General features: G+C 33.5%; 1 pseudogene; it reads right to left on the reverse strand.

Annotated features, from left to right (window-relative positions):
• Window positions 1–462: 462 nt before the first annotated feature.
• LOC146936416 (uncharacterized) lies at window positions 463–7,294 on the reverse strand (annotated as a pseudogene).
• Between the last annotated feature and the right edge of the window lie 5,408 nt (window positions 7,295–12,702).

The raw sequence follows: 12,702 nt of genomic DNA on the forward strand, positions 1-12,702 counted from the left end.
GAATGAGAAAAGGAAAGGTTGGTGATGGTGTATCAAAGGAGAGAGATACTGGAAGAGTGAGTACTCATGTGTGAATGGACTATCATAAAATCTATACATCTTATTTAATCAATGGTTTAAGTTAATCGTTGCAGGCCAAATTAAACGCCACCTAAAATGTAAACAAAAGTAATGGTGGCTTGTTGTAAGTTACTCGATGATAATAAAGGATATTAATGGTTGTGGTAATTAAGTACTCAAACAAAGTAGTTCATTTCAAATGAGAAATGCAGAAACTTTTTTTTTAGGGTGTGTAGGGTTCGAATCCCACACTCTACATATATTATGCAATGTTATACCAACTGACTTAAACTCACGAGGACAAAAATGCTTAAACTACCCATGAAATAAACAATATTCAATGATAAAAAGCTCCAACAACAAAAGATAGTCTACTAGCCAAGAGGGGAACTTAAAGCGGCCTTATTTCTGTTGAATGATAGTCTCCAAAATAGCTTCAGAGACTGTCAATTGCTGCTTAAGATCTTCCACATGTCGATTTAAAGTGTTAATTTTTAAGCGCATCTCTTCAACTTCCTTGGTTACACGCTTCTGGGAATCCAATAGCTTTTGCAATGCATTTTGAGAGAATTTTAAATCAGGAAACAAAGCGCGCTTTTCAACACGATCCAACCAATCCTTATCAAAACCAAATTTGCGCACATCTTGTAATAACTCAGCAAATTCAGATTGGCTTGAACCTAACACATCCAACACACTATCGGTTTGGAGGAATTTCAATAGCTCAACTAGACAGTTGTAGGCATAACCCTTGTATCTATTACTTAGTGAAGCGTCCGTTAAAAGAATTGAAGGATGCTTAACAAGGAAATCAGTCAACAAAGACAAGTTATTAGTAGCTAAATGATTTTGGAGACTAGATTCTCAAGCTCCCTTATACAACCAAATAAGAGCTTAAATCTTCATCTATTTGAGAAGGGTCCCCTGAAAGTATAGGAAAAAATAATTATGCGTATTTTTTTATTTTTTTTCACTAAGCGAAGAAAGGACAGGCATCAAGGAGAAACACCGACATCCCAACTAGGTTGGTACCCCAATGAACCCCCATCTTATGCCACCAAACTCAAAATTTTGTTTTTTTTTTTTAAAAATAAGGAGAAAAATATGTACAAGAGGGGGGACTATACCAAAACCATCCATTAACGATAAAAAAATAAAAATACCTTCAGAAGGCTTTGAAGGAGACTGAGATGGAATACAAGAGAGTCTTGATTTGGAAACTAATATTTCTTCATCCTTAGGAAACTCATCCTGAATATTTGAGCTTACTTTCATGACAGCATCATCATTTAGGGAAGCTGAACAAAGGGTGGGAAAGAAGAGGGTTCAACTTCAAAATGAAAAGGTTAACGAGGTAACTTAAGAAAATAAAACTGATCCAAAGAGTCTTCACCTTGATCAATATTAGTGTTATCTTGCCAGATTTTAACATCAACATCTTGAGTGGTAACATCACCATCTTCCTACAAAATTCATTTAAAAGAATATATTTTTCATGAATTCTTAATATTATAGGATCAACCTTACTATCCTTCAAAAAAAAAAAAAACTTACTATATATTTTTTCCTAAGTAAGCTTACTTTATTATAGAAAAAGCAAATAGGAGTATAGAAAGCAAAAGAATTCAAATGTCAAAAGAAGTAGACTCCAATTATGTTCTCTTTTCAAAATGACTCTTATAAATGGAATCTCATCGAAATTTAATAATAAAAAAGCTTAAATGCAGTTTTCCCCTCTCTATGTTTTAAAACATTGCCATTTTCTCCTTCCATAAAAAAATTTATAATTTAACTCCTAACTTTATCCCCTTTTGCAAAAGTGGCCCCAACCCTCAATTCTAACCAAGTCAACGCATATGTGGCAACTGACTTAGCTGAGTCAGATGTCATCTGTGTATTTTTTTAAATAAAAAAAACGACAACAATACTTGAAGGCTTTGTTAAATAAAATAAACTCACTTTTGAATGAGGTGATGAAGTTTTTGTCTTGGCATTAGCTGATACGGTTCCTTCTTCAACACTTATCTCGATACCCTGCTTAGAAGATTGTAGCATAACATAATTCAATTCCTACATAGAAAAATTTCAAAAAGAATACAAGCAAAATGAGGGGAAATGCCTTTTGTTTAGAAGCAGCTAATTGTAGAGGTATCTCATTCTTTGTTGTTTCTGAAATGGTGGACAAAGTTTATGCTACATTTTCAACAAACTCATGCTCTGTCTCTAGTGGTTGTTCAATTTCTTGCTGCGTAAAAAATAAAATGTTTGTTTCAAATGAATTGCATTGGTGGCTGTATTCATATGTGGTTAGCTTGAATAAATAGAATAGTATTGACCTGTGAAGAAGTCAACTCGATCGTGTCCTGATGTAACTTGAACTTCAGTGATTTTTGAACTTGGATATCCATTACGAGTTTCGTGACCTTTGGACTCATCATGTACCTGCTCGAATAGCTTCAGAAAATCCTTGCGCAATTCATAACCTATAGCAAAATATTAACATCATTATATAGTTGGGTCACTCTTTGACGATTCTAAATTAAGAACTTATTGATTAAAATAGTCAAATGCTTCGATTTCCAATTCATTGAATAACAAATTTTCATAAAACTCTACTATTTAAATTCCTTAAAGAGTGTCCTGGGGACACTCGTTAGCATTTCCCTTAAAATTTGTATAGGTCACTCACGAACTCTTATATTTTAGAAATACCTATCACACATACCTCTACTATAGAAGCTTCAATTGTCTATATAATCAAATGGTATAATTTATTAGAGATGAATTTTAGAGGAAAATCATCCTTAAATCCTTGGTATGTTTTTTATGATGTAAATATTACTGCATGATATGTAATTATTTAAAAATATTGGATAGAGTGTGTACCATAGCCAATATTTAAACCATAAATATCATTTTTGAGGTCTGTTGTTGATGCTGAAACCAGAGAGACTTTTTGACAATTCTGTATGAAACAATATTTTACAGCTTGAAATTGAATTCCCTGGGCGTGACTGAGGCTTGGTAGATTTTCAAATACTACAAGTTTTAGATTTGGAATCTCCACTTTCTGATGATCATCTTCGCCTACAAATATTTCCTCGAGGCTCATCTGCTTCTCTTATCATTAGACCCTGTAGCTCAGGAAGCTCTTTACATATGGAGATTGAAAAGACATATTTCAACTTGTTGCACTTTACTACATCAAGTGATTTTAGCTTTGGAAAGCATGTCTTTGTTATAGACATAAAAATTGAGGAATTTTTATTCTCGAAATCATCTTCAATAATATGTTTCAACTCTTTGCATTCTTCAATTCTCATATCAAGCAACTGTGGTAGACACGTTATTGTAGAACTGGAGAAAAAACTTTTCAAATTTTTGCATCGCATGATTTTTAATTTTCCAAGGTTTTGGAGGGAAAATGAATGTTTGGGACCCACAAAAAGGCGCGTCATCATAGGCAGAACATGCAGCTCGATGCTTTTCAAACCTAAGTTCATTTTCTGTTCATTTACTTCATTGAGACAAAAGATACTTTCTACTTTGGAGTTCTTGTTTACCACCAGTGTCTCCAAAGCGAGAAAATGATCCACATTCCCACTCAATTCCTACGATAAATGAATGCGAAATAAACACGTGCATATAATATGAAAAACAAAGATATATAGAATTAGGGATGTATACCTTGATGATTGTATTGTCCACAGATCTTGTTACTGAATGATGAGTTATAAAATCAGCAAAAGATTTTATATTAAATTGCAGGCATTGTTTGAGTGAAGGATATTTCAAACGTGGAAATGTTGTGTGATATTGTTTGGGACACAATCCGACTAAACTTGGCAGATTCCAAAGACTGAGATCTTCCAATGCTGGAAGATGAAGATGAATCTTAGTGGGGTTTTGAGGATCACCAGTGTATTGTCCAACTATATATTCCAATTGCACACAATTAGCAACAAGGAGCTCTTTTAATCTTGGGAAGACAACGCCCCAGTAATTGCCACCAGTGCTATCATGATCTCCAGTGTCTATTATAATGTGCTTCAATTCATCACACTCATAAATTGTCAAAGTCTCCAACAACATTCTTGGAGCAATAGATAGGATAAATACTGATTTCATCTTCGAAATATTCCACAATTCAATTTTCTTAATATTGCACAAGATATGTGGATGTCTTAAAAGACATTGAGCATGTTTCCATATGTTAAGGTAATATGCATTTGATTTCTGCAGTTATGTAATCCAAATCAAAATCAAAGAAATTATGCATTTGAAGAAATTAACTCAATGTCCCAAAGCTTTTAAACTTGTAACACTATTAAATGATACTAAAAATTGGACATTATTGTTTGGTATTCTAGGTACCTTTTGGTATTTAGTGATTTCCTATTATATTAACAGTAACCTTTAACCTTAGGATCTTTAATATGCGACGTACGACACTATAAATATCTAATAAAACAAAACTATCTAAGGTTTCTTTTCCTTTCTTTTTTTTATTATAATAAAATGTATCAATAGCATTTAGCTAAAAAAAAGTATCAATAGTTTCTGATTAGAGAAAGTATAAAAAAGGTGAGAGGGTTACCATTAAGTTGTCCTACGGTTGCTCCTCAGAAACCAATGGGATTTTAGTATTTGTGGTACTACTCAATTTGTTGTGCCCATATTTTTTACCACAACAATATTTACCAGTCCATGAAAAGATATTGCATTTGATAGGATCTGATTGTGCTGGTGGCTTAGAAGCATATCTAGAAAGAGAAGATGGTCCCTTAATGGATGAAGTCATGATACTATTACATTCTGGGAAAATATCGATCAAAGTTGGTAAACCATCGAGCACCATTTTTTTTAAAGAACCAAGTTTGATATCTTGACCAAATATGTATTTTACCTTATCACAAGTTTCTATTGTGATGGACTCTAGTGCTGGAAGATCGTGAGGAGAGTGAAACTGATGTATTGAATTCAATTCTTGGACACTTCTTAATACTAAGAACTTCCAGTTTCTGAAACATTGAGCCATGACTTGTGTTATCATTATCATCATCAACAATTATTATGTTTTCAAGAAGATCGCAATCAATTATTTTCAATGTCTCCAACGACATTAGGCTGCTAGCAGTTCGGAGTTGAAATACGAAGATCAACATCGGGCATCCTCTCAATGACACGCTCTTTAAACTGAACAGGTTTATGTTGAACTTGAATAAGCTTTGCAAATGTTTACAATCCTTGATAGACAAATTTTCTAAATTGTTTAGAGAATCAAAGGAAAGAGGACCGTTGAACAATTCTTCCAAATTTTCTAGGTTCCAAAGATCTAGTACAACCAACTTGGAGAAGACTTTCGATACAATATGCTTAGTGTCAATGAGGCACTGTAATTGTGAAATCCAACTCAAATCAAGCTTAACTATATCATTCATACCTTGATCTAATGAAATCCAACTCTTTACGCATGTCACCCAAATCGACATGCGTAAAGAGAAGCGATCAAATATTCTTCAACGACTGAATTGAATGACGTGATGATAGAGATAGTCTAGAATAATGATCATGGATTAAATGCAAAACTCTAAGGCACATAATATTTTCAAAAAATGAGTTTGGGACTTCAATTTTCACATCGCGACGATACTTATCCTTATGCACCGTGACAATTAGAATCTCAAGCTTGGAACCATCAATCTTAAAGGAAAACACATCCTTAAGCTTGCCTTTCAACCATTGCCTTTTGATTCTTATCAGACAACTTCACTCTCTTTGTTCGCTATCCATTGGGCTGCATCACGAACCAAGTCATGCATTTTCACTCTGCTTTGACCGGCCTCCAACAACAAACAAGAATCTAGGAGTTTATTTTTGGATATTACAACTTGACTTCGAGGATCATCGTAGCTGACATAATCTTCCCCAAAAAGACCTCCTCCGATGCCAAGTCTGGTTAACCTTTCGGTAGGAATTTTTTCATCTTCTCGAAATACAGAACACAAGAGAAATAGTTTCTTGGCCTTCTCATTCTTCATATTATCATAGCTAACTTGCAACCGTTTATAAATTTTAACAAGTTCATCATCAACACCGTGCATGGGTTTCTGCAAGGATTTTAAGGCCACATCCCACTCTTCTGGATGTGGTATGCCCTTCAAACTACTGGCGATGACAGCAACTGCAATTGGTAACCCTTTGCATTCATTTGCAATTTTACGGCCCTTGTGGAGCAAACTTTTAGTTGAAATTTCTCCAAGACCAGCATGCCTTTGGAACATGGTCCATGCCTCTTCATCAGATAAGAGCTCCAGTTGGATTGTCCTACTGCATCTTAATCTGTTGCACACTAAGAGATTACGCGTGGTTACAAAAATTCTACAGCCTTTGTGATTGTCACTGTATGGAATACCAATTTCATTAAAATCAATATCTTCCCACACATCATCTAATATTAGAAGAATCTTTTCACCATTGGTTAATCTCTTCCATAGTTTTTTTGGGTCTGTCTGATTCAGTACAGTCATCAAATTTTAAATCCAAGGGTCCAGCAATATCATTTTGAATCTTTCTAATATCAGGAGATAATGACACTGTCGTATCGATGACGCTGTTAAATTGTTTGAATTGCTTAAGTTCCTTACCCACTTGTTTGGCCATTGTAGTTTTTCCGGTTCCCCCCATCCCTTGCAATCCGATTATAAAATTGTTGTCATCTTTAAGAGCATCTAAAAGCTCTTTGTATTTGGATTCCCTACTTTTAAAAAGAATATAGTGTTGGGATGAATAACGTTCAACATCTGGAAGACGAGCAGGGAGTTCAATTGAAAGTTGCTTTCCAGTTTCAATCAATCTTTTAATTTGCTCCTTCTTATTTGTCAGTTCCTTTCCCCTTCTATATCGCCATATGATATGGGGACAAAATCCAAAAAGACATTTTTGTTTTGTTTTGGTGTCTTCTTGAATGAGCTTATCAACTTCTTTTTCCCAAAAAAAGAGCATTAGCTTGAACATCCTCTCCTCTTCTTGTTGCTACATCAACACGTTGCTTAACAGTTGTGCTTTCTATTTCCAATACCCCATTAGTAATGCATGTGAAGCAACATATATAACTTGACTCTGCGATTGCCCCATTTATCAATTTCTCCACCTAAGGCTTCGCCAAATCAGTCAGAAAACTCGTCATCTAAATACATTTCAATAGATCAAAGTTAGACATATATGTGTGTGTGTGTGTTGTATTGTGTATTGTGTAGGAAGATTTTCTTCATTCAGCATATGTTAATTTGAAAAATGATACTTGATGACACACTTTTCATCAAAGAAATTTTTTTAGCTTGTTCAAACAAATATTTGAGAAAGTTCAAATGGGAGTCCATCCAATATTAAAGTTTAAGATCCTTAAGCCAATCTCTAAATACCTAATTTATCTTTGAAAACAATAAACAAGTTATGAAAAAAATGATCATGTAGAAAGGTAGAGTGGAGACCGAAATTCGAAATCATATACCAGTAGAAAATCTGAGAAGTAACTTAAGTCAGTATCAATCTACTGTTATTTCCCATTTTTCAATACTTGGAAGCAGGCTTCAAGGTTTAAGCTTTAGTTTGAGTAAAATTAATATGTTTAATTCTATCCTTATATACTAGAGTTGGTTTCTCTAAAAAATAATACAAAAGCACATAATACTCTTAAGAAATCTAAAACCTGGTCCCTGTAAACAATTAACTAAAATATCGACTGAATGAATGATCAAGCAAAATGATATTGTTATTTACCTGATCTTTCCAACAAAGTATTTTCACCACATTCAGTGCATACTTAAGTATCATGAACAAGAATCACAAGAATCTTTAAAGATAGTGCAAACAATAAAGATAGGAACAGTGTTTTTGGATAATTTGATGAGTCTAGATAGTGCAAACAATTCATTTGTGAAAGGTTCTCATTAAAGACAATTTTGAATATTTGGTTTATTGGATTATTTTCCGTTTACGATGGTTAAATATTAATATAAGTATCTGTGTTGAAATTTGGCTTCAAATTTGTGTTTTGCGAAACAAAGAAATCGTGACACGATTTCCTCAACGTGTCACGATTTTCTAGGCAGTGAGCATGGTTTTTCTGAGTGATCAATCGTGTCACGAATTTGGAAAAACGTGACACGATTTTCAACTTGTTGGGCACGTTTTCAGGATAAGGTTGGTCGTACCTTGGGTCGTACGCGCCAACCGTGTCACGATATGGCCAATCTTGACACGTATTTGGCAGTTGAAGACTGCTATATAAGTGTTTCTTTGCAAATTTTGAAGGAGAGCTTGAAGAGAGAGAAACTTGGATTACAAAGGAAGTAACTTTAGGGTTGAGTGTCTTTGTAGTGAGGATCTCTTGGGTTGGGAAACATTGTAAACACCTTGGGTAGTGAGATTTCACCATTGGAAGGATCAAAAGCTTCCTTTTGTGTTTTTCTCTTAGGATTCTTTGAGAGTGTGGGTGACATGAAAATGGGTAGAAATTAGATCTTGTTCTTTTGTGAGCTTTTAAGCTAATCTCTTGTAACTCATTTGTATCACTTTCATCTTAGTGGATTGGAGGGCTGCTCTCTCCCCCAGAGTAGGTGATATTGGACCGAACTGGGTTACCATCTTGGTGTGTTTGTTCCTTTCTTTCATTGCTTATCTTTATTGTTTTGATTATGCTTGTCGTGTTGCCTTACACTTGGATTAGGTATATTTTTGTTGTTGTTGCTTGGAGACACTTTATCTATTGATTACCACTTCCTTTGCTCCACACATCTTTGTTATTCATTGGAGTGATTTTGTCCGAATTCACAACAATATGCCATGACATTTTAATTAATAAAAATGTAAATCCTATTGAATCAGACCAAACCAACATGTGATCATCGATTTGGTTCAGATTTCATCATAAATATTACAAAACTTAAACAAAACCGACTATTCTACCAACAAAAATTTGACCTTGTAACCTTAAGAGATTGAAACAGCGGTAAAATGTTCATGACATTTTAATTAATAATAATTTTTCTCTCCTCAATTAAGGAAAATTAAAACTAAAATTATTTACCTTATTTCCAGCAGTTGTATGAACAATCTTCCCCTTTCTCCAAAAGCAGAAGAGATTATAACTGTTTTTTTTTCTTTTTCTTTTTTTATTTCTTACCCAACTCATTTGTGTTTTAGTGACAAATTTATTTATAGTCCAAAAAAAAAAAAAACAATCGAATAAAGTAAAGTATACTGGAAAGGAACCTCCTTTGGAATGAACATTATTACAACATGAAGCAAAGTACATTCATGGAGTGGTGAATGATGCATGATAGATATATATAGCTAAGCAAGCAAGGCACAATTTTCTACTATATTTTACACCTGAAAAATTATATTTTACAAATCGAAAATTCTGAAGTTAGATACTAATTTTTTTCTTAATAAAGTATTATATATTCTACAAGACTTAAAAAAAAATCATGCTTTTTTTTTATTTAGGAGTGTTAAAAACATGAAAAACTGTATTCTACACATTTGGATTGCTATAAATGTAAAAGTCTTGAAAATTTAAACAACCACACAAAAATTTGTCAATCCGAAGATGTGAAAAAAGGATGGACGCTGAAGCCCGGATACGAGATACGATACGGATACGATACTGCACCGATACGCTGATACGGAAAAATTTCAAAAATCAAGATACGATACGGCTGGGATACGTTAACAAAAAAACTTATATAATTAAATATACAATATAATTATAACCATTTTTTTAATATGCAAATATATTAACAAACAAAAGAAAACAGTCATAGGCTCGTAGCACATCAACATAAATATAAATAATATCGACGATTAAGAGAGTGATGATTAGTCAATTACATAAACAATATATCCCAAAAAAAAAAGCATCATCACAGCTATATTATATCCAAAAGGAACATTGTTAGTGTTATACCATATCTATCCAAAAAAGAAGCACTATATCCAAAAAAGAACACATCAGTACTCAAGAGTTAAGTTATTTTAGTTAACATTAATTGGGAAATATCGGGGCAGGTATCAGTGCAGGATAATTATCGGATACTCTCCTGATATGTATCGGGAAGTATCGGATACTTATTTTTTAAAAAAATAAAATTTAATCTTTGGATACTCTTATGATACGTATCGGGCAGGTATCGGTGCAGGATGCACAGGGGATACGATGCGTCACCCATTTTGAAGTATTGGGGCTTCACAGATGGGCTATAATGATCCTAAAAATGGTTGAAGTTAAACTTCTTATAATAATATTACAAAGATAGAGCTGGAGAGAAATAAGCAGTTGAAGGTCTCAGTTCAAAACTAAACGTGAGAAACATTAATCTAATACTAATTACTAACATTTGTCATTCAAAACAAAATACAGAGAGGGATAAATCGGCAAAAAAAAATCAGAGAAGAATGTTTGGGGGAGGACATTTTCATATTAGAAAATAAAAGAATCAAAGTACACTTGAAACAACTTTTATTTCTCAATATTTTTGTTTGGATGGAGTAATAAAAAATTTCATTGTCATCATTTTGGACAACTTTTATAATTATTTTTTTTTGGACAAATTTGAAAATTGAAATTGGGGTCAATTTGTAAATTTCACAAATTTTGCGGGGTCAAATTATAAATTTTGAAAAGAATTAAAGGGTCAAATGAGAATGACATTTCTTAGAAAGAGGATGACAAGGCTACACCTAGTGAATCTGACAAAGAAAAGACTGATGAAAGCGTGACTGAAGAAGAAGAGAATGTTGGCGGTTCTGGAAATTAAGAAGGAAAGGGTGAAGAATCTTCCGGTGTTAATAAAGATCAGGCAGATTCTATTGTGAATGTGGAGAACATAGATTATGATAAAGAACCTAGAGGAAGAAGATTGGCTCAAGGTATGGCTAACGGATTGAAGAAAAAGAAACATAAGGCTACTGCTACTAAAAGTTAACCCTCAAAGGCTACCAAGAAAAAGGATGTTGTAGGACCTGTAAGAGGTTGGAGTAAGGTTACTATTCCTAAAACCAAGAGAAAGTCAAACAAAAGGATGGATGTCCCTGAGAATGACACTGACTATGATGAAGAGCAAGATGTCCTGGACATCGTGCCCCCTGTTAAGAAAAGAATTACTGGTGGAAAGAAAGTTCTTGTTAATCTCCCTGAGACGCCTATTGATAATGTGTCTTTTCATCATGTTTCTATTGGTTAATATGGCTAATAAGATGCGTGATAGAGGGGGTGAATAGCGTGTTTGAAAAACTTTTCGCAGTTTTAATGAAAGACGATTTCAATCAAATTGACTATTTGGAAATTCGCTTGAGCAATCACACAATTAGCAAAAAGATAAAGCTATGTGATAATAAGATTCAATGTATAATTTAGAGGTTCACAATACAAATCTTATTACAATCAAAAGTTAATTGTTCCTGAACAATCTTCAAAGCTTAAACAATTTCAAACCAAACCTATATGAAAATATAACAAGCTATCAAAACAAATTCACAATGCATATGTAATTGACAAATTTGAATAGAATTGAAACCTATTGATTCAAGCTAAGCACTAGAACCTAATTTAAGGAATTAGATTAATTTTGATCAAAAACAACTTAGATCAACACAAGTTTCTATCCTAACAATTTATCAATTAGCATATGCAAAAATCAAAAATAAAGAGGATAAGTAAGAGAGATAACACCGATATTTTTATAGTAGTTTGCTCTTTTCGACTTCGCTAGAGCTACATCTACTCTTCTTGATGAAGTACGCCTTCACCAAGGTCATCCAGTAGTAGTAACAAAGTTGAATAAAAATGTGATTACAAGAGTTCCTTGAAACTAATCATAGTCCTTCAACCCCTATGTAAACATTCCCCCAAATTACAAATAACATTTTAATTTGGTGCTTCTTGAATCTTAGGACTCTTGATTACCCGTGCACTCTTTCATACTATTCATTCAAGTTTTCGATGATATGTCTGGTAAACTAATCCCCTTCGATTGCAAGAACAGTTAGAAAGAACCCCCAAGCCCTTTGGAGGTGGAATGAGATTATTCAATTCACTTTGGAACCTTGATTATGCCCAACCAATTTCCTTGAGAGAACCAACTTACAATCCCTATAATCACCCAAGCAAATCAATATGACTCAATGTACAAAGTGATTCTAAGAAAAAGTGTTTAATCTTGAAGAATTTATGAACAAAGAGTTTTTGAGACCTAGAGAGAATAGTTGCAAATGATTCAATAATTTAGGAGTAATGAAAAGGAGAGTATATATAGAAAATGAGGCCAAGTTAAAAATTTTGTGTAAAAACAACTAAATGAATCGATTCAGTAAAATGATGAATCGATTCAGACATCAGGGATACAAGATAAATGATCATGAAGATTGATGTGATTCATGCAAGGATTGAATCAATTCAAAATCCCCAGGATGGAGATTGATACTATTCAAACCAAACTGAATCGATTCAATCCAAGATAGAGAATTTTCATGATACATTTCAATTTGAATGACACGATTCAGGAATGAATCGATTCATAGTTTATTTGAGTAGATTCACATAAGTCAAAGAGTTGTGTGATATGATTCAGATAACAC

Source organism: Medicago sativa, chromosome 3 (assembly GCF_051527215.1).
Source record: "Medicago sativa cultivar Bolivia chromosome 3, Bolivia_mono, whole genome shotgun sequence".
NCBI lineage: Eukaryota > Viridiplantae > Streptophyta > Magnoliopsida > Fabales > Fabaceae > Medicago > Medicago sativa.